The sequence below is a fragment of the Sus scrofa genome, chromosome 1 (genome assembly GCF_054392235.1).
Source record: "Sus scrofa isolate SSC_HxYL_T2T_F1_AM1 chromosome 1, Sscrofa_HxYL_maternal_Yorkshire_Landrace_v2.0, whole genome shotgun sequence".
NCBI classification, from domain to species: domain Eukaryota; kingdom Metazoa; phylum Chordata; class Mammalia; order Artiodactyla; family Suidae; genus Sus; species Sus scrofa.
The window spans coordinates 159,768,761-159,790,000 of NC_139383.1; the positions used below are offsets into that span (position 1 = coordinate 159,768,761).

A 21,240-nucleotide genomic window follows, 5' to 3' on the forward strand; every position below is an offset into this window, starting at 1 on the left:
ACGGTGATGGTTGGACCTTATAACAGGAGGAAAGAACACGCAGACACACAGGGAAGAGAAGGCCACAGGTGACGGGCAGATTAGCCATGAGCCAAGGAACGCGAGCCTGACCAGAGGTGGGGGCGCTACAGGAGGTGAGGAAGCCCCTTCCCTAGAGCCTTGGTCATGGCTGGTACATAGGAAAGCAACTGGTTTTGTATATTAATTTTGTATCCTGCAAGCTTGTGCTAATCATTTATTAGTTCCAGGAGTTTGGGGTTGATCTTTCAGGTTTTCCACATAAACAATCGTGTCATCTTCAAACAGTCACCATTTCATTTCTTCCTTTCCAATCAGTATACCTTTTATTTCCTTTCATTTTTCTTATTGCACATACACTGCCAGTGCGCTGATGGACAGGAGTGATGACAGCGGCCCTGCCGATGCCTTGATTCCTGACTCCCAGCCTCTGGAACCATGACAGAATGAATTTCTCTTATTTTATCTACTGGTTTAACTGCTAAACCCCCTTTGATTTTAATTTGAACCTATGTGCTGCAAGTTACACTGAACAAGGAAGAAATCAAAAAACATTAGGTAAAAGAATCATAAGCAAAATGCAATAGACATTAATAGCACAATTACAGAAGGAAATGGCCTGTCTGGTCCCCACCGTTCAGGTGCCCTGTCCCACCTATGAGCACACACCTTCAGGACTCCTAACTCAGGAGAGGGGTGGGGGCTCTGTCAGTGTGGACCGACACCCCTGTTCCCCTTCAAGGAAGTAAGATCCACCCAGCTGGGGCAGGAGAGCCAGACCTGGAGCAGCCAGCCCTGCCCTGCAAGCTCACAGTAGGGCTGGAGCTTTTACAAGGGAGAGGCAGGGACTGAGGCAGGACGGAAGTGTCACAGGACTCAGGAGCAGACCATCGATACTACTGCAGAACTGGGACCCCCAAGTTCAAATGCCGCAGGACACTAAGGCGTGTCCTACAGGGAGGCACCCATTTTCATGGGGAATGGGACGTGTTCACCACTGTGTTTCTGGCATCCAAAGCAGTGAGCTCTGGCTAAGTGTTGATGGCTGAGAGGGGGAAACTATCACTGGAGCAGCCAGCAGAAGAAGCCACCCCCAGCAGGACATGTCCTGCCTGACAGGGCAGGGGCTGGAGTGGGAGTCACACACTCGCTGTGCAGTAAGTACCATCTCCCTACAGCCAAACACAAGTTAACTTAAACAGGAAGCCACTAGGCACGTAAGCCGCTGTTCTGGATGTGTTCAACAAAACGGCAGGTTTGATGGGCTGTTAAAAATGATTGAACGGGGAGTTCCCATCGTGGCGCAGCCGTTAACGAATCCGACTAGGAACCATGAGGTTGCGGGTTCGGTCCCTGGCCTCGCTCAGTGGGTTAAGGATCCGGCGTTGCCGTGAACTGTAGTGTAGGTTGCAGACGCGGCTTGGATCCCGCGTTGCTGTGGCTCTGGCATACGCCAGCGGCTACAGCTCCAATTCGACCCCTAGCCTGGGAACCTCCATATGCCGCGGGAGCGACCCAAAGAAATAGCAAAAAGACAAAAAAAAAAAAAAAAAAAGACTAAACGGGAGCTCCCTTTGTGGCTCAGTGGTTAACGAATTGGACTAGGATCCATGAGGATGCGGGTTCCATCCCTAACCTCCATTAGTGGGTTAAGGATCCTGTGTTGCCGTGAGCTATGGTATAGTTGCAGACACAGCTTAGATCTGGCATTGCTGTGGCTGTGGCCAGCAGCTGCAGCTCTGAATCGACCCCTAGCCTAGGAACTTCATATGCCACAAGAGCGGCCCTAAAAAGCACCCCCCCAAAAAAAAAATGACTGAGTGACCCTAAAGATCAAAAGTGAGTAGGTCTGTGTTTAGGGAGGGTTACAAAATTGAGAAAATTGAGGTACAGGATCCCCGGAACACAGTGGAGACGACCCTACATCCAAAGAGGATACTTCATGCAACCAGGTGGGTTCCAGGTACACCCATGGGAGACTCCCACCAGGGGAGGTGGAACCCTCCAAACCCAACAGGAATCCGTGGGGCTAGGGGCCACAGGTGGGTGGGAAGAAAGAGTGGTGGGTGGGAGAAAGCACAGCTCAGGGACCCCCCTGCCCCAAGAGCCGAGGCAGCACTGGGGAGAGGGTTGCTCTTCCGCATTGAGACAGACGGCAGGTAGATGTTTGGTGACCAAGCACTTGGATATTCACAGGACCCTAGCCATTTGCAAACCATGAGGTTTCTTAGGAAAGCTGTGGCACTTGAAGTTTCACACATATCTAAATATCTCATAAAAATTCCAAACTTGCAATGTCTTGAATTTTCCACAGTTGCAACGTCTTTCTTGAAAAACTAACTCATTGTCCTTGAAATCTGTAGAGCCACCATCACTTTCAAAGAAGAATGAGGTGTCCAAACCAAGAACAAGAGAGGAACAGGGAGGACGGACAGTCTTTTAAAAATCCTATCATTAGGACAGCAGGACACGAGTTTAGATTTGCTGGGTAAAGTCACAATTTACTTTTGCACACCTTCAACTCTGCCAGGATATTTCTATTTCCTAAGGTTGAAAGTTCGTAATTTATCTTGGAACAATAAATCCTACCAATGAGCTCGAGGAGGAGCATCAAGCACTTTAACCCGATTTTTCTCCGACTCACATAACACATATGAAACAAGGAGAAATAACCACACCCTGCCAGAGCTGGCAGGACGGCCAGCAAACACGAGGTTTCTCAAAACAGGGGAAACAGTGCTGGGCTTTCCCCCTCATGTTCATGGAACATTTTCCTCCTATTTCCTGCTTTTGAGTCTACTGCATCTAGTATAAATGTGTATCTCCATACAGGGAAGGAAACAAAATGCATTCCAAAAAAAAAAAAAAAAGGGAATTAACTCTTTCATCTCACTCAAAAAGGTATGTTCAAGAGAGTTGTTGTTTTGTTTTGTTTTTTTTCACTTTTTAGGGCTGTGCCTGCAGCATATGGAAGTTCCTAGGCTAGGGATCGAATCGGAGCTACAGCTGCTGGCCTACACCACAGCCACAGAAATGTAGGATCCGAGCTGCATTTTCAGCCTACACCACAGCTCACAGCAATGCTGGATCCTTAACCCACTAAGCCAAGGGCTGGGATTGAACTTGCATCCTCATAGATCCTAGTCAGGTCCGTTAACTGCTGAGCCATGAAGGGAACTCCGAGAGAGAATATTTTTAATAATCAACCATTTACAATGAAAATTGAATTTGGCCAGTTACATTTTTATAAAAAATTAGTTTTATAAGTTTATTTTTATAATTATTTCATAATTTTATAAAAATTAAATTACTTAATACTTTGCCGGATAATCTGTACTTATCTGCATAATAAGCACACAGTCAAGGTGGCTCTGCTCTTCATTAAGGAAATAAATCATCACATGACCACATTCCTGGGGAAATGCCAAAAAGAGTTTCTTTCAGGAATTTGAAGGGAGGTTAGGTTTGAGGTCCCCTCAAAACTTTAATCAAAAAGCAATACAAAACATTAGTACCAAAATATCAGCTTAACTAAGACCATTATCTTTCAAGACAGGGCTGTGAATGGGGGTGTCGCCATGGTGATGAAGGCTGTCGATGAAGCTTCCGGTCCCTCACTTGTGCTGGCCTTTCTATAGCCCTAGGGACCCCTTTGTTCAGGGGGCCACCTGAAATATGCAGAAGTACCACTCTTCACCAGGTCCCCCTCCCCGCCGACCTTGCCGTGCATGGCACACTTCCCACCTAAGAGGTGGCATAACAGCCACTGTGGCCTGGATGAGACCAGGGTGGCTGAGTTGTGTGTGACGTTCTATGTTTGATAGACCCCCAACTATGAGGGATAAAAGACCGCCTCCCCGACCCCTGACAGAGGGGTTGCTGGACCATCTCTCCGTGCGGTACAACATGTAGGAAGCCAGGTGTGTTGGACAATGCATCAACTGTATGTTATTTTTCTGGATTTTGTCATGTTTTTCAGCTTCTCAAGATTTCTGGTTTGTAGGGATTTCCTTTCTTGTACCAAATGAATCAACACCCTCATGCCTAACATTTTATTCATAATTTTGTACTTATTTTCTTAAAGAAGCTCCCCCCCAAACCTGGCTCCTGTTCTAGCACTGGACACGGTGAATTTCAGACTATCCATCTAGTCTCCATCTCAGTGCTGAAGCCTCTGGGTCATTCCCGGAGCTCTGCTAAGGCTCCACAGAGACCCCCGGCCAGCCTCCTGCCCCTGATGAGCATGACTCAGAAGGTTTCACTCCAAGAACATGCTTCCCCCATACAGAAGACCAGTCTCTCCATGTCACCTGCGACTTAATGCCCCAGTTTGCCAATTCTCAATACACCTAGAGCTCCCTGAGCCCCCCTCCCCACAGCACCCCCTGGAGCTGCCAAGTCCACGTCCACATGTGGCCGGTGGGTTTTCACAGGGTAACAGCTGCACATGGTAGCTGAACAATCTCCAGGTAAATACGACCATGGGTGCTGCGGTCCAAGGACCACATCTTCACATGTTGTGTGTTGTCTGCAAATGCTGCTCATGCCTCACACACAGAGGACCACGAGTGCAAACTCACGGGAGGATAGCTTAAAAGAGTTAAAAACAGGAGTTCCCGTCATGGCATAGCAGAAACGAAACCGACTAGGAACCATGAAGTTGTGGGTTCGATCCCTGGCCTTGCTCAGTGGGTTAAGGATCCAGCGTTGCCATGAGCTATGGTGAAGGTCGCAGACAAGGCTTGGATCCTGTGTTGCTGTGGCTGTGGTATAGGCCGGAGGCTACAGCTCCGATTAAACCGCTAGCCTGGGAACCTTCATATGCCACAGGTGCGGCCCTAAAAAGACAAAAAAATAAAAAAGAGAGTTAAAAACAAAGTATAAGCCTGTTGAAGAAGCCTTCAGATGAATTAATATGTGAGATAACAGGATGGGCTATTTAGAAATGAGGGCTATTTCTAAACACCTCTCATCTTTTGAGCTGGTCGTATGGAGAGCATGCAGGCCCCCCTAAAAATAAAGTTAGTGCCATTGGAGAAAGAGAAACAGAGATTTAAAAAAGTGTGTGTGTGCAAGTGTGTGTGTGTCCACAAGCACATGCATGTATACAGACACAGATATGTACATATGTATATTAGTGTGGGGGTAAGATGTTTGTCCTTCTCTCATACGTGGAGCATGAGAAACACAGAAAGATTCACAACTGAGGTGCGAGAACCACCCCTACAAGCGACTTTCAAAGGAGAATAGATCTCAGGGATCCTTGGGTCCAGCTTCTTCAGTTTGTACTTGAAGAAACCAAGTGCTTCCAGCAGCAGGTAAGTGGAAGGGCCAGGGATTATCCAGGCACCATCCCGACACCACTCCAGAGTTCTGTCCCCAGCACCCCAACCTTCAGAGACAGGTTCTAGGGAGACATGTGACAAGAATTAAAATATAAACAACTAGAGTTCCTGTTGTGGCTCAGCAGGTTAAGGACCCGATGTTCTCTCTCTGAGGATGCAGGTTTGATCCCTGGCCTTGCTTGGTGGGTTAAGGATCCGACATTGCAGTGAGCAGCAGCGTAGGTCGCAGATGCAGCTCAGATACACTGTCGCTGTGGTTGTGGTGTTGGCCGGCAGTTGCAGCTCCGATTTGACCCCTGGCCCCGGAACTTCCATATGCTGTAGTCACAGCTGTAACAAGAAAAAAATAAAGAAAGAACACGAACAACAACATGAACATCAGACAGGTATCAGAGGTCAAGCAATCAAACCTTCTGGGCTTGATCTGTACAACCTTACCTGGTTTGCTCTAAGCAACCTGTGACAATCTATGTTACCCTAACTTGGGCAAGCCTCACTCCATACAATGGACATAGGGGTAGGGTCACTGTAAAAATTAAATTACATCATACGATTAAAGTACACAGGAATATGATAAAGCCAGTCATCCTACGGAGTACCTACTATCTACCAGACACTGTGCGAGGCGCCCCATAGACAGCGATGAATAAAACAGACAAAGCCCCTATCCCCAAGGAGCTTATATTCTAGAGAAAAGGTCCACTACTATTATTGCTACTACTATTATTAGATGTTGGTATTTGCAAAGGTGCACTGAGAAGAATGCTGCACAAAATTTTACAACCAAATAACTAAATTATTCCCTTAAACATGTGTTCTATAATTTAATGCCCCCAGTTTTCAGAGAGTTCAAGGTGCAAATGCAAGGTTGGAGATGTTATCATAAAAGAAATGCAACCTGGCAGCTGTCTTCCCATCTCCCATCCACTGTCCCCTGCCCCAGAAAGAGGCACGGGAAGACACAGCTGGAAAGCAGTTTTAAAGAGATGGGAATTTGCTAAAATCATGTCTGCAAAAAGCCCTGACTCCCAACTTTAATAACTCCAGGAGAGGCCACAAGGGACTTGTGATATACCTGTTACATGAGGAGGGACTGAGACAAACCAACACCCTTAAAACATCATCAGGGTCACTGGGTGAGGACCAGCAGGGCCACTGGCTGATGACCAATAGGGTCAATAGTGATGAGCAGCAGGGCCACCAGCTCTGACCAGCTGGTCACTAATAACGACTAGCGCGGCCACTAGTGATGACCAGGAGGGTCACTGATGATGACCAACAGGGTCAATAGTGACGATGAGCAGGGCCACTGGGTGTGACCAGCGCTCACAGAACTTAGCACATTTGCACTACGTATTACACAGAATTTCTCTCCCATGCACAGAAGTGGATGCAGGTGCCAAAAAATGGACTCTGAAGAGCACACAGCCCAGGTCAACACTGCAGCAGGGAGAGCCGTTGTATAACTAAAAGGGAGGAGCTGGTGTGAAGGGCCTCGGGCCTGAGAGCAGGTCCTGAAGGAAGCTGGGTTTCCGGCTGCAAAGGCAAGAGGCCTGTTATGGAGGAGCTGTGCGGAGGCAGAGAAGAAAAGGCAGGTGAGATAAATTGGAAAACAGATTTTTTTGTTTCCCATATTCAATCCTGATAACATTTATTTCATTACTCAATGAAATTTTTACATCCACGGGATGCATAATAAGATATTTTATATAAAGTTAATATTGATAACTGCTTTGGTTTTCAAAATAGTCTTACTCTGCTGTGACATCCATTATCTCAAGGACCTTCCTAGTTATTTTTCTTTTGCCTTGAACTCTCTGAAAACAAGCAGTACTCCAAGTAAGTATTTACTGGATAAATAAACCAAGGAAGGAACAACTGGAGAGAGAGCAGACAATCTCCAGGTAGGAACTGGGGCCAGTGAAGGTCCACAGTGGGCAAATCCACCATCAAAGCAGTGGCAATCCACAGTGGGAAAATTTCACCATTTGAGGAAACAATGGGAGCTCTGAAGGACTCTAGGCTGGTCAGTGTGGATGTTGAGGTTAAAGCCACCCCAGGAGTTCCCATCATGGCGCAGTGGTTAACCAACTAGGAACCATGAGGTTGCGGGTTCGATCCCAGGCCTTGCTCAGTGGGTTAACCATCCGGCGTTGCCATGAGCTGTGGTGTAGGTTGCAGACGTGGCTCGGATCCCGCGTTGCTGTGGCTCTGGCGTAGGCCGGTGGCTACGGCTCCGATTCGACCCCTAGCCTGGGAACCTCCATATGCCGCGAGAACAGCCCAAGAAATGGCAAAAAGACAAAAAAAGAATTAAAAAAAAAAATAAAGCCACCCCGGTGTTTTCTTCCCATGAGCAGCAATGCACAAGCTGGGGTCACCCTGGAAAGTTCCAGAAAAATAATCATGAGCGTCAGTGACCCAACTCCCCATGTCAAGACACCAAGGCAAGCGTATATTCAATGTCAATTCAATGTTTCTCATTCACACCCCACCTTGTTCCAAGAAGGATTTAAGGCAGCTTGATGTCTGGTCAGAAAGGCACCTGGATTGAACCTCATGCCCCTCATATGGGATAAAGTGTAAAGCACTTCCCTGAGCAGGTGTGGTGGGTACACCAGCGGCTCCAGCGACTCGAAGTCCTGGGGTGCGGTATTATAATGCCTTCATCACGCGACAGGACAAAAAGCTAATAATTACCAATATTAGCGTGAGTAACTAAAGTGGTTTCTCACCAGACGAAATCTTTCCAGCGCCAGACCCGCTGAGACAACAGGAAAAAAAGACACTGCGGTCCCCAAGACCTAAATTCATCTAAAAACCCATCAAAATACCACAGAAACAGTTTCTCCCTCATGTGTTTTATGAACAGAAAATATGAAGAGAAAAAAATATTTTTTTACTGATACCCTTGAACTACATTTAGAAAATGTGAGGGTGAAAATGTATCATATGTAACAGAAAAGTTCATGGAAATCTCAAGAACCACCCAGCATTTTCCTAACATGGGTTGGGAACCAACCTGCTAGCAGAAGAGCACAGTGATGAAGACCATCTCATAAACAAAAGATACAAAGTTTAATGGGAGGAAAAAAAAACCCTTTCAAATAACCACACAAAAACCCTGGCAAGGCAGTTATTATTCCCAACGTATCACCACTACCCATCGTCCGGAACTATCTTTATTATGACTTATTAGATTGTGGAGCAATTGTCCTCTGAAGAGCACGAGTTACTGCAAAATAACTTTTTTAAGTGTGCACAAATTTTATGAAGAACGTTTCTAAAGCCAAGTGTCATCGAAAAGTGGTGGGGGTGGGGTGGCAGAGAAGAGAAGTAAATGGGCAGAGAGAGCTCTCGGTGAGTAGGAGAAGGGCTGGGATTTCAAACATCCAACAGGGGCTCCAAGGGTCCACCCTGGGTCCTTCTGGCCCACAGCCTGGCCCCAGCTGTCCTGGGCCAGCCCTGTGGCCGGCCACCATGTGCACATGGGCAGGGCCTCTGGTGGTGCATGGAAGATGCCCCAGGCTCACAGGATGTTTTCGGCTCCCATCTGTGTTGGGGGGAGCCTGCCTAAAATTAGCATCCTCTCGGTGACATTAAGTAGAATCTGAAAGAGAACAAAACCCCAGGTGTGGCCTTGCATTTCAAAGAGCTCCTGAAGACAGCCAAAGAAGATACAGACGGGTGTACAGCTAATCCCACACGCTTACGCGCCTCCTCAAAAGGGAGTTTTATTTTTTTAAGTATTTTAAAAATCAAGTAGTCAATCCTCCCAGCCAACTGCCTAAGGGAAGCCTTATCAGCCCAGGAACCACATCTTCTTCCACTGTGACAGGGAGACCACACAGGTGTCCCCTGCATGAGCCCCTGGGTGGGGCCAGTCAACAGGTCAAAGGACAGAATGTCCAAGTGAGAGGTGGAGGGAGGCTCAATACAACTCCTCAAAAAGGAAGTTGTTTCCAGGGTCCTTTAAACTGCAAACGTCTGCAAGTTATTGCAGGTCACGAATGTCAGTCCACTGGGCTGACTTAGGCTGCCCCACCCCACCAGGAAAGAGAAAGGGTCCCGTGAGGGAAGGCCGGTCTCCAGAACCAACAACCCCAGCTCAGCGTTTCTTCCTGATGACTGGCAAAGCCCCCTCTTCACTATTGTCACTATATTTATACATTCGCCAAGAAATTGACAGGAACACGGGAGCCGCGTGAAGGGGCGGTTTCCGTTTCTGCCTCCCGAAGTCAACTGTGCTATGAGACTAATTCTAGATTCTCCCCCAAATGAGAGAAGAGTGTACTTCACACGGCACAGGAGCATATACTGGCAGTAAGATATGTTCCTATGATTCAAAGTTCTAGACAGGTAACCGGGAAGGCCCCGCTGGGTGTGGAGGGGGGCTCCAGGGAAGGGTCACCACACAGGGAGAGGTGAGGCCAGCGCAGGACTCAGTCAGGTCCAGGGCAGGCAGGCCTGGGAAATGGGCTCATGCACTAATACGAGCCACAACCTCTCCCCTCACTTCCAAAATCCACACAGCTCTGAGAACATACAGGTCTCTCCTAACTTTGTTCTAGAAAGTCTGGCCTGACTTGACCTCATCGGCAGGAAAACCTGACCCAAAGGCCCATGGGGGGACGTGGTCTCTACTGATGCATGCTGAGTAGAGTGCATATTCATATGTTTCACAGTAGGAAATCCCACGTCTCATTAAGTTGAGGATGCTGCAAAATATTCAATATAGGCATGGAATTTCCTTTCAAAAATCTACAAAATTTCAACTTCCAAAGCACATTTGGCCTCAGGGATTTCAGGTAAAGGATTGTGGGTCTTCCCCAGAACCCTTCCCACCTTCTGTCTGGTGTGAGTGGGCGGGGGACGGATAGGACATACCAGAACTCCCTGTACAGACTGTACAGGAGGCCCAGTATCTGTCTGGTACCTGAGAAGCTGTGATGGGAGAACGCTTCTCAAAGGTGCAGAACTACCACTAGAAGGAAATGTTTCATGCCCTCAGAAATACCTAACAAATGAACAAGTGAAAAAAAAAAAACTGCTGTGATGACAAATTGAGTAAGGCCAACCCAATTCCCAAATTAAACTCATTTTAGACTTTCCAAAATACATGCTAAAGATCTCGGTGACATGGTCTAAATATCTAATAGCTAAAATCACATAAATAGAAACCATCCAGGTAATTTGAATTAAAAAACACACTATTCTGTGACACACAGATGCCCCAAATTGGGCTTTACTGCTGTAAATTCCCTGTGTGGGTACATTATAAACGCAACTGAGAAACAAAGGAAATATTCCTACTTGGAAGGCTCGTAAATGGTAGGAATCTGGCCTATATTATTCAAAATACTTTATGGAGTTCCCTGGCGGCCTAGCAGTTAAGGATCTGGTGTTGTCGCGACTGTGGCTCAGGTCACTGCTGCAGAGCAGGTTCAATCCCTGGCCGAGGAACTTCTGTAGCCCTCAGGTACAGTCCGAAAAAACCTTTGTAATATGCATTTGGTTTTCTTGCTAGGGGTAATTTCTAAAGCCCTGTGAGTATCTAAAATTCAGGGTGCAGGCAGGTACTACTGCCTACATGTTAGCAAGCATGGTACCCAAACCAAGAATTGTCCCCTCAGTAGCAACAACGCCTCAGAAAGACTCAGGATGCTCAGGGCGACCAAAAGACACAGGGATCTGGGGAGAAGCCCTATGTTCAGAAGGAGCCCAGAGACATGCAGACCCACAGGAGCAGAGGAGGGCAGTGATGAGAAAGGCCTGGAGTCCACAGCACACTAGGCAGCCTGAGGTCCCAGTGCAGGGAGCCAGAGGACAATGGAGGCACACCACTGCCCAGGATCCAACAGGTCAGAAACCCGCTGCCAAACCCAAGATGCTGTCACGTTGGCCTCCAACCTGGGTTGTGCACTGAACAGCTGGGGTTTGGTTTTTCCCACCAGAGGACTGAGGTTTGCTCTTGTTAACTGGCTTATTGAAATACTATAAATCACGCGGTTCATGTCCCAGCCCCTGGTGGCCTTCACTTGAGTCCCCTCCCTGGCACAGCACAAATGTGGAATGAGTGAAACAGTTAAAGGATATTTTTGAGTTTGCAGTCAAGGAATTTTCCACCCACTCCTTTGTTCCTTCTTTTCTCGTAGGAACTAGGAAGGGCCAGTGCTCCCCCCACAAATGGCAGGGCGGTCAGGGGACTCAGGGAAGAGAGATGCCGCCTCTTTAATTTTGCACACATGATGTGTTCAACCACTAAGGTCATACCTGCGTGTGGTGACTGACAACTTTTCAGCTTGATTCAAAGCAAACAGCTGCTGGTTTGATTGCCTAGCAACTAAAAAATGACGGATGACCCTTAAGATGGATAACTACCATAAATCAACTCATTCAAATGCTCCAAGAAAAAAATTAAAAAACAATGGTTTTCATGACATTTGCTGCACTCCGTAATGCGCCGTGATAAATTTGGCCTCCTTACAGATGCACGGTTGTGTCTGCTGAAGTTGGGGCACTTTTGTTCCTGTTTTCCGCCTTCCTGGGAGCTGCAGGCCCCTCCGTAAGGTGCATTAGCGTGAACAGGCTGCATGGTCTGAAACTCGAGCTCCAAATGCCCGTCAGTCACAAGGAGACAGAGAGAGGAGCTGGGCAGCCTTTCTCACCCCTCCCAGCTTTTAATCAGAGAGCAGGGGTCCTACATCACAGAGATGGCAGAGGACCCCATGCATTAATAATGGTTACAATATATTTAGTGTAATGATCTGACCTCAGCCAACATTTCAGACGCCATGATTCACACGAATTTGATAGACTACTTCCTGTTTGCAGATATTTCAAAGGTTCGCAAAAGGCCAAGAATGTGCTTTTAACTTGCACATAAACACAGACCTGTACACTGATGAGGCTGACGGGAGATCTCAGTATCTGTCCTTTAAAACACCAGCATCAGCGCAGTCCTGAGCTCGTCTGTCCACCGGAGGAGGAGCAAGGATGGCTGGGCGCCCTTATTTCTCCAGGTGTTGACTGTTCTCTACCTAACATTCAAGACTGGCTGTCAGAAATTCATTGCACCCTCTTTCTTCAACCCTCTTTTTTTGTTGCACTGGATTTTGGCTTCCTTTTTTTAAGGTACATCCGTAGCATAAGGAAGGCTGTTCCCAAGAGAATCATCACCCCCTTAGCCTTGGGTTAGTGGTGTGGAGTAGAAGAAAACCCATTTTCCAGATCACCTCCTAACACCAGACATGGGTTGGCAGGATCTGCTGGACGTGGCGGACACCCCACTGCTCTGTCTTTACGAGCCGGGGCCTTTCTCACCGAGGCACTAGACCACCTGACAGGCAGGAGCAGAGCACTGTGCTAGGCCCAGAGGGGCCTCACGCCATCCTGCCCTCATGGAACCTAGCATCTTCCAGATCACAGACACATCCATGAGCCACTTAATAAACAAAGACAAGGGCTGAGGGTCCCACCACTGGGCATGTGCAGCAGCCACATTCACACTTGCCCATCAGACTGGGCACCCTCTGAAAGCTGCTTAGCATCCAATGCTGAAAACAAAGAGTGACCTCTTGTTCAGCTCACTGCACAACTGCTAGGAATCATCACTATTTAAAACCCAAGAGTGATAGGGAGGGGAGGCCTTCTGAGTGATATCGAGAATCAGGGCTGTGGGGTCAGGCGGTGATCTGGGGCCAGTAGCAGCGGCCCTTGCAGGTTAGCACAACCTTGCTTCATGTCAACTGAGATGGCCAAGGTGCAGCTGTCAACAGCTGCCAAGTCCAGGTTGCCTACAGCCAACCCCTCCCTCACTTTCAAGAGCTCCTCCACTGGAGTATGCACCCACTCCCCTGAAATGGAAGGAAGAGATAAAGCCACATTAGCAACAAAGAAAAGAATTTGGGGGCCGAAGAGCCCCTGACAGGTGATGCTTCCAGCTCAGCCATGGTGCTGGCGCAGCTCATCATAAATGAAACCAGTGCCCCCCACGCCCCACCCCTCCCTGCTCCCCAGTGGGTGTCTTGATGCTTGAACTTCTGGGATCCGCCCCAGGAAGGAATCTCAAGTTCACTAAGATGTCCAGTGCTACAATTTTCTAAGAACAGAGACAGGAGGGCTGGTCCTTGAGAGGTTCAACTGTCAGTGCCCTGATTCTGTGGGGTAAGGTCCCTGAGCTCCCAGCTGGGCCAATATCAGTAACTATGCCACGTGAAGCAAAGTGAGAAGGGCTGGTATTAAGTAGGCCGACGAGATGCCCTCTGTTGCATATGCTACTACTTTGAGGCACTGGGAGATAACTGTGCATTTTCCCCAAAGCTTCATGCTCCTGACGCAGAGGAGTTTCGGCTTCATCTGTCTTCCTAAACATAAATGGCCACTATACACAGCGCTTGGGAAAAGCTAGCTGGCTTCAAATAAATAGCATCTTAACCATGTCCCTGATAACAGTAAGCTCTGGGGGGCGTCTCCATTTCTACAAGGATAACGAAGATCTGGAGCTTGGTCCTGACTGCACGTCCGCAGGGCCACGGGCTGGGCCACCTGGCTCGCTCAGCAGTTCTGAGTGTCCTCGGCCTCCCTGGGAAAGGGACCCACTCATTCATCGGGACAATCTGGTATGCTGTCCCTTTAAAACTGAAATGCTCGTTTCCTTTCTGTAAGAAAAGTAAATCACGCTATAGTGAGTTGAGCTTTGAAAAAAGCATCCATCCATTAAAGTTCATGGATTCGCATTTCCAGATTGTCCCTCCCCTGGCAGGGTCTCAAGTTACAGCCTTGTACAACCCAAGTCTAAATAATATTCACCATGATAAATGGCACCATAACTCCGATATCCACAATCAATCTTTGCTTTAAAGATACATCCATCTTCAATAATGTTGATGGGGATTCTGTAAAATGGGAAACGTGACTGTTTTCCCGACCTCGTGACGGTGGGGAAGGAAGCCCTGAGTGATGGCTGTCAGCTCACATCTGGCTGCAAAAATAAATTAGCCTTATGCAGACAAATGAAAGGGCCAGCTCTGCCTAGAAAACAGCCACTCCTGAGCAATGGCTAATTTATAGGACTTCTTTCTGGAAAGTTCCTGGCTGAGGCAACAGTCTGCTTAGCTATCTCTTTAAAGGATATCTGAAGCTGTAAATAACTTCAGTCTGAGGACTCCACAAAGTACAAAGGCATAGGAACGGGAGAAACAATAACTTTTCTCACATCCTCAAACATGATTAAAATGCAAAACTCTTCCCTTCGAGTGGGGGGGGGAATGTTCTTTGAACCCAAGGCTTGTATATTTTAACACTGCCCTCCCCTCTGGTGGATTTATTTTTTCCTTTTCCCTTTTTGGGCTGTTTTCCGGTGGTTTCAGGACTCATAGGAAATCTGGGGGGTGAGGGTAGCCTTTTCCCTTCCTTCTCAAAAAAGAGCCTTTCAAGCAAGGGTGACAATCCGAACCCCATCACTGTCTGCACTTGAGTGCGGGAACGGGGTTACAGATTCTAAGCAACAGAGAAAAAGAAGAAACGTCTACTGGGTTTTAGTGGGTGGTGTCAAAAATAGCCTGGAGTAAAGCGCTCATTAGGCAGGCCCTAAAATAAACAGAAGACCCAACTTTTGCAGGAGGAGCAGGGGACTGACTTTCTTTGATACCAGGGAAGCTCTTTATGGCTGTTCTTCGTGCTCCTGACCTCGTCTTGCTCAGGAAAACTTAGGATCTGAACTCTTAAAGCCACTCCAAAGTGGGGAGAGGAAGGAGATGCTGAACCCTGCAGGGTGTCCCTACACAGCAACTTGGGGGTGGAGTGGGGGGGACCCGGGCTGGAACCAGCGCCTGCTGGGGTCCCAGACACCCTCCGGCTGGACCCTGTATGGTGGCTGCGTGCTGAGGTGGGGAGGGTTAATTCTGTGAGGGTTGAAGGACTTACAGTAATGCTGTGAAGACAGAAACATCACAGGCTTTCCTGGCAAGGGGCTTACAGAGGGTAGGAGGCGACTGCAAAATGAACTCTCTCAGGCTTTGTCGGCTGCCTTTCCCAAGGCCCAGCCTGGCCCCTTTGATAAATGACACATGTCATTCTGTCACAGGCTGACAGTGCAGCTGGGAGGGCCGGTGATGGATGGCTCCAGTGAAAAGGAAATCAACTTTTTGGCACTGAGCGAGCCTGTGCCCTGTATAAGGATTTTGTTTCTCAAAAAGTGAAAGATAGACTTAGGATTAAAAAAAAAAAAAAAAAAAAAAAGTTGAAAAACAGATTGAACGACAGCTTACACTTAACATAAATTAACTCAGTAATGGCGAAATGTGCTAGCCTGTGATAAATAAAAGCTACATTAGTCAATTATTAATCACACTCTAACTTGTAGCCAGAACCCATGACTTAAATCTGGGGCCTGAGCTGCCTTACAAACAGATAAGACAGTGCCTGATAGATGTCTTCCATAGGGCAATCAGAAAGGAATCAAAGACGCAGTGGGCTCGCCAATGGGAACTGTGGAAGGTTCTAGAAAAGCAGAGGGGGGAGTGGGGAGCAGAGAGAGGCCTGTTCCTGGGAGAAAGACTATCTACTTCGGCATAAGGAAAATTAAACATAACAACAGCTACATCCAAATACTTTTTTTCCCTATCAGAACTTATTTGGTCTGAATATCCAAGACATTTATACACTGCAACCAAATATTTATGTTTGTATATATAACTTCTCCTTGAAAAACACGCTGCTGGTTTTGCACCCCCCCCTTACTACTGAGTTACATCCTTTCCATCTGATCCCCCTTAGGGGGATTTTCCTACACACAGCACTTACACCCAAACTAACTGTTTAGCACAAACGATAATTTAAGCCGCACATTTTACCAAACCCGTTGACATTTGACATTCATGCAGAGCAAACCTGCCTCTCAACCAAGTGGCTCTTATTTGGCTGAGTTCTAAAGAGCTCAGGGCAAAAAATAAAAATAAAAAAATAAAAAATAGATAAAATAAAATCAACAAGGAGGATCTTTGCTAGGAGTACTCCTTATTTTTCATCATAAACTGAGATAAGTAACACTCAGTGGCAGGTCCCATCTTCAGTTAAGGGCTCGGGGCTGAGCATGCAGCGCAAGCCCCACCAGGCACACCCTCCCATCGGGCACATGGTGTGTGAGATGGTCGGCTCCGTTTTCCTGACTGTGGGATCCCCACACATCGCGTCCAAAACACCTGCTGAGGATGTAAGGCCCCCTCCGATGTTCAGAAGGCCACCTCAGGTTTCGGGGCAGGTGACAGAGGGTGGGCCCACTTGCAGGTGGGAGAGTCATCTTTACACATACACAGAAGGAGCTGTTAGAAGCCACACTTCCGACGCCCCTAGAAGCTCCAAAACTTTACCCAACTAGCCCCACGCCTGGTTTGCATACAGTGGATGTTCAAGAAGCCCCTGCTGAATTCAGTTCAAAATACCCCATATTTCTGCAACAAAGGCGAGTAAGCCATTTCCCTTTAAAAGGCTACAGTCGAGGTTCCAGTCTCGGCTTCCATGACTTAAGATGCAGGGGACCCAGGAGGAATCTCCCCAAGTCCTGAGTACGCATCATCTGGCACTCACCTTACACCCTACACACCCAAGTGCAATCCCCCCTACCCCACCCCGTAGCACTTCTACTCTTCTGGGTGGTGACATACTTCCATATGCCTCGACTCGCAAGTGGCAGAAGGGCTCAGAAGTTGTTGATTTCAGCTTCAGCGTACTTCCAATTTTCTAAGTAAAAATAAACTCAAATTTTACCAAACACAAATTTTCTGGGCACAGCCAGCTTTGGAAAAAAAAAAAAAAGAGAGAGAGACAGACAGACAGACAGCTGTTGCTTCACGGCAGCCATGCCCTCCAACTCAGAGTGCTAAGATAGGTTAAGTGGCCTGCCCAGGGCAGCCTCTAATAACCCCGAGCCTTCGTTTACAGTAAGGAAACTGAGGCTCAGGTAAGAGAAGAAACAAAATCAGTAAGAGAACAAAGGCTCAGGCCTCTGGCCCACATCCAGGGTTCTCCCTGGTGTAAGTGCGGGGCTCAAGGATCCATTCACAGTCAACCTTCTGCATTTAAACAGGTACAATTAACAGGCGGGCTCCAAATTGAGTCAAAATGTTTAAAATAGCCCCGAACGCTCATGGTTTCTTCCACGGCTATAAATAAGAGCGCGAGGGGGGGAGAAAAAAATCATACATTAAAACACAGGCCGATGTTTAAACTTCCCCCTTCCTCCAGCTGAAATATAATTTTTCTTTAGTCCATAAAAAATTCAGATAGTGTGCAGAATGTTTATATATTACCAAGGTCCCTCTTTAAAAGGTTTATACTTTTACTTTATGACCTGTCCTTGATTTGACACTTCCGCTCATCAGAAAGGGATTTATAAAATAATCCTGAAGGTGAGGAACACACATGTGTCAGGGACTAGCTGGGTTTCACGACACGAAATTTAAGAAGAGAAAGAAATCCTGTTAAGCTCTCTTTAGTCACCAATAGACATCAAAGGTAATAATTAAAGAAGACAGACGTCATAAAACATAAATTTATGTCTCTTTTAATAATGCACAAGCACCATAGTGTGTAAAACATCTATTAGGTTGAAAGAACATGAAAACGTTCCAATAAGAAAAATCTATGTTTTGTTTTGGGGTATTTTCCCTTCCTTTTAAATACAAAAAAAAAAAAAAAAAAAAAAAAAAAGTGAGGATCTTTTTTTTTTTTTTTTAACAAGTTTAAACTGAAGTCTTTCAAAACCTTTGCCATCTGTGGGTACATGAACTATGGATGACCCCGAATGATTTGCACTCTGCTCAGAATCCCTTAGAAAGCTCGGGAAAAAGTATCATTAAGGATGACTGATGACTGTCAGTCAGGGTTGACCTCATCTAGGCTTTGGTCTCTGCCTCAGTAATAAGCTGTCCTTTATTAGTACCAACACTCCATAAAAGGGGTGTGTTTAGTCACAGGATAGCGGCCTTCTAATGCCTATTGCTTCTCTCGGAAAGATTGATTAGTGTTCATTTTTACTGCCTTCCCAGCATATACAGGGCAGAGCTGCAGAGACTCAGGCCTGCGAGCCACAAACCAGAGTCAGGAGGTGGGAGAGGATGCCTAGAAAGAAGGTTGGTTTGGGGGGGTGGGGGGAGGGAGGTCTTTTTTTTTTTTTTTTTTTTTTTTTTATTTAAGGAATCCGCCTTTCAAAAAACGACCCAACCACAAAACCATATGTGTATTCGATTCCAGGGCCTGGAGAAGAAAGGCTGGGAAAACAAATGTGTCTGCAGAAATGGGACTGAACGAGCCACTTAAGTGTTAACTGGTCTTGAAAACAGAAGGGGATCCTGGCCTGCAAGTCTCTCTTTCCCTCTCTCTCTCTCTCTCAAATCAGCAGCTCCGAGCAAATCAATGAGAGGAGCCTGCCTGCAGAATTAGGCCTCATAACCAGCCTGACATCAAAACACAAAGATGTAATTATTACCCATTAAAACTGAACATGTGTGAAACTAAAAAAAAAAAAAAAAGAAAGAAAGAAAAAACTTCCCCATAAGAGCACAGAAAAATCCATCTACTGCTTTTGTATTAAACTACTAAATTATTTTTAAGAAGCAATTGCTATAGAAACAGACACAGGAATTTATACATATATAAAAATCTCCACGTATTCCAAAATCCCCTGTACCACCTCAACACTCGTGGAGATAACGGAGGGCCCTGGATCCCCAGGAGGAAAATGGGAGGCATGAATGTATTATTATCTTTGTCATCACCCCTGCAACCGCCATGAGGTACCAGGTCCTGGAGCGCTGGGAGGGGAGGAGGGCCGCTGCCATGTAATCCTTTGAGCAGGTGTTCCACAGATCAGATGGGGAGACGCATCCCATGCGAGCGCCTCCATTCCAAATACGTCTATAAACAAATTTAGCTCACAGGGTGATTAATTTGCAGAAACCCTTTGGGAATAAGCCAGACTCTCAGTAGTCTAATGCCTTCAGCCAGCTACTCCCAGAAATTTAGCCAAACACCACAACAAGTCTCCTACTTTCAGAAAAGTGCCTGAGAACCTGGGGATTCGGTTACCATGCACACAGCACCTACTGGATTTGAATTTGTTTCCACAAAAACCAGAGGGGTGGGGGTGGGGGTGGGGGGTGTCTGAGAACCGGCTCCCCTCTGCAGCCTCTCTCCAAGTCAGCACTTGGCATCTCCTGGGAGGTAACTCGGGATCAGGCGGGAGGAACAGGGACCCAGGGGCTGGGCTGGGCATGGGTGGGTGTCAAAGGCATTGAACCTGAACTGCTGGAGGGTCTGGAACCATCCCTCCCTTGCCTGCCCATGACACCAGCTCCCCCGGACTCAGCATGGAAAGGGGAGGAGCCGAAGAGAGACGGAGACAAGGCTCTTTTGTGATCACCGCAGTTCCAAGTTGGTTTTCTCTGAGAGCTTTTGAGACACTCATTTTCCCAGTTCATGAAAAGTGGGGGAAACCGGGCTCAAAAATCACTTCTGTGCAGCTCCCGGATCGCCTAGTTCACTCCCTTCTTCTAAAATAAATTCTTATTCCCGATTTTAAATTGAGAAAGAATGCAAGTTCAGTACCTGCAGAACAAAGTAAGGAAACTTTTCTCCTGCACAAAATACAACAAGCCAGGTAGCGCGATCCCCCTGCACACAGCCAGGCAAACTGCAGCTGCCAGACACACACCATCCTGGCCTGTGTCCTCTCAAAGGCCCCCTATACTGTTTTCATAAATAGTATTTAGTGTTTCACGAGCAATTCACTGAGTACTAACATTCTGAGTTACTTCCTGTCTGATGCAGAATATTTATTAGCGTGTTGATCTCCAATCACTTTCTGGAGTTAGAGCAGTGTCCTTCCATTTTAAAATTTTTAAGTTTTTTTTTTTTAATATATATATATATATATATTCTCAAAGTTTGAGGGGCAGTTCAAAGAGATGGCTGCACAGCAGAGTAATGCGAAGGCCTGGTTTATGGTCACATTATTTGTCTGCATTTGGCTTTTCTGGATGCCAAGACCTTCCCAGGTAACAATAAAGCTTAGCAGGAAAAAACAGACATGTTTTACTGTTATTTTCATGTAGCTAAGAACTGAAGCCGGGCAGGCTCTTATAGAGTATTACACAGTTTACTGCATTAATAATAGGATGGCCCACTGCTGTGACACATTCTGTACTTGAAATAAATATTAGTCACGATACTTGCGTTTTAAATCCATATATTTTAAAGCTGAGCTGTAACAATGACACGAGCACCAGGGATAAGTTGCCAATAAGGCGTATTAACCATTCTGAAAAGAGCCTTCACTTCGGTTCAGCGTTCATTGGTATGTTGTACCATTTCTTGCTATGAATCTTACAGCTGGCTTTTAAAAATAGTAAAATGTAATAAATACCAGTTTCTGAAAAGTTCACATTCCCAAGTCGGAATGTATACTGACCTTCACTGCTGATTTAATTTATTTCATCATATGATCTTGCTGAAGATGCACTTTACTTTTAACTAAAAACCGAGGCTATTTTTTACAACCAAATTTTCTAAACCTCGATTCAGTCCAAGCTCATGGTTCCCTTCTCGACATGCACGCCTCCAAGCAAGCTTTAGAGTGGAATTCATAAGCATGTAAGTACTTGACCTATATTTACCATATGCTAATTTCCTCCAGAAAGGAGCTGCGGGAACACACCTTTGAAAATTGCAGCTAGCAAGTTGAGGCAGAAATGCCCATATTTCAAATTGGGAACCACACATCGGGTTCAATATGTGGATGGTTAACACTGGCCGGGCTGGGAGCAGAAACGCAGGCCTGGGAAGCAGCCTGTGATGGCAGCTTGGAGGGATCCTACTT

General features: G+C 46.6%; 1 protein-coding gene and 1 long non-coding RNA gene across 5 annotated transcripts in view; both read right to left on the reverse strand.

Annotated features, from left to right (window-relative positions):
- The window catches only part of TSHZ1 (teashirt zinc finger homeobox 1), an 80,713-nt gene that overhangs the window by 49,194 nt on the left and 10,279 nt on the right, over positions 1–21,240 (reverse strand). The gene's annotated exons all lie outside the window — the stretch shown is intronic.
- On the reverse strand, positions 358–4,985 carry LOC146406821 (uncharacterized). The gene is made up of 2 exons (XR_014815725.1): positions 1,783–4,985; positions 358–1,511 (listed from the first exon to the last, which is right to left on the reverse strand). It is a non-coding gene; the product is annotated as an uncharacterized LOC146406821 (long non-coding RNA).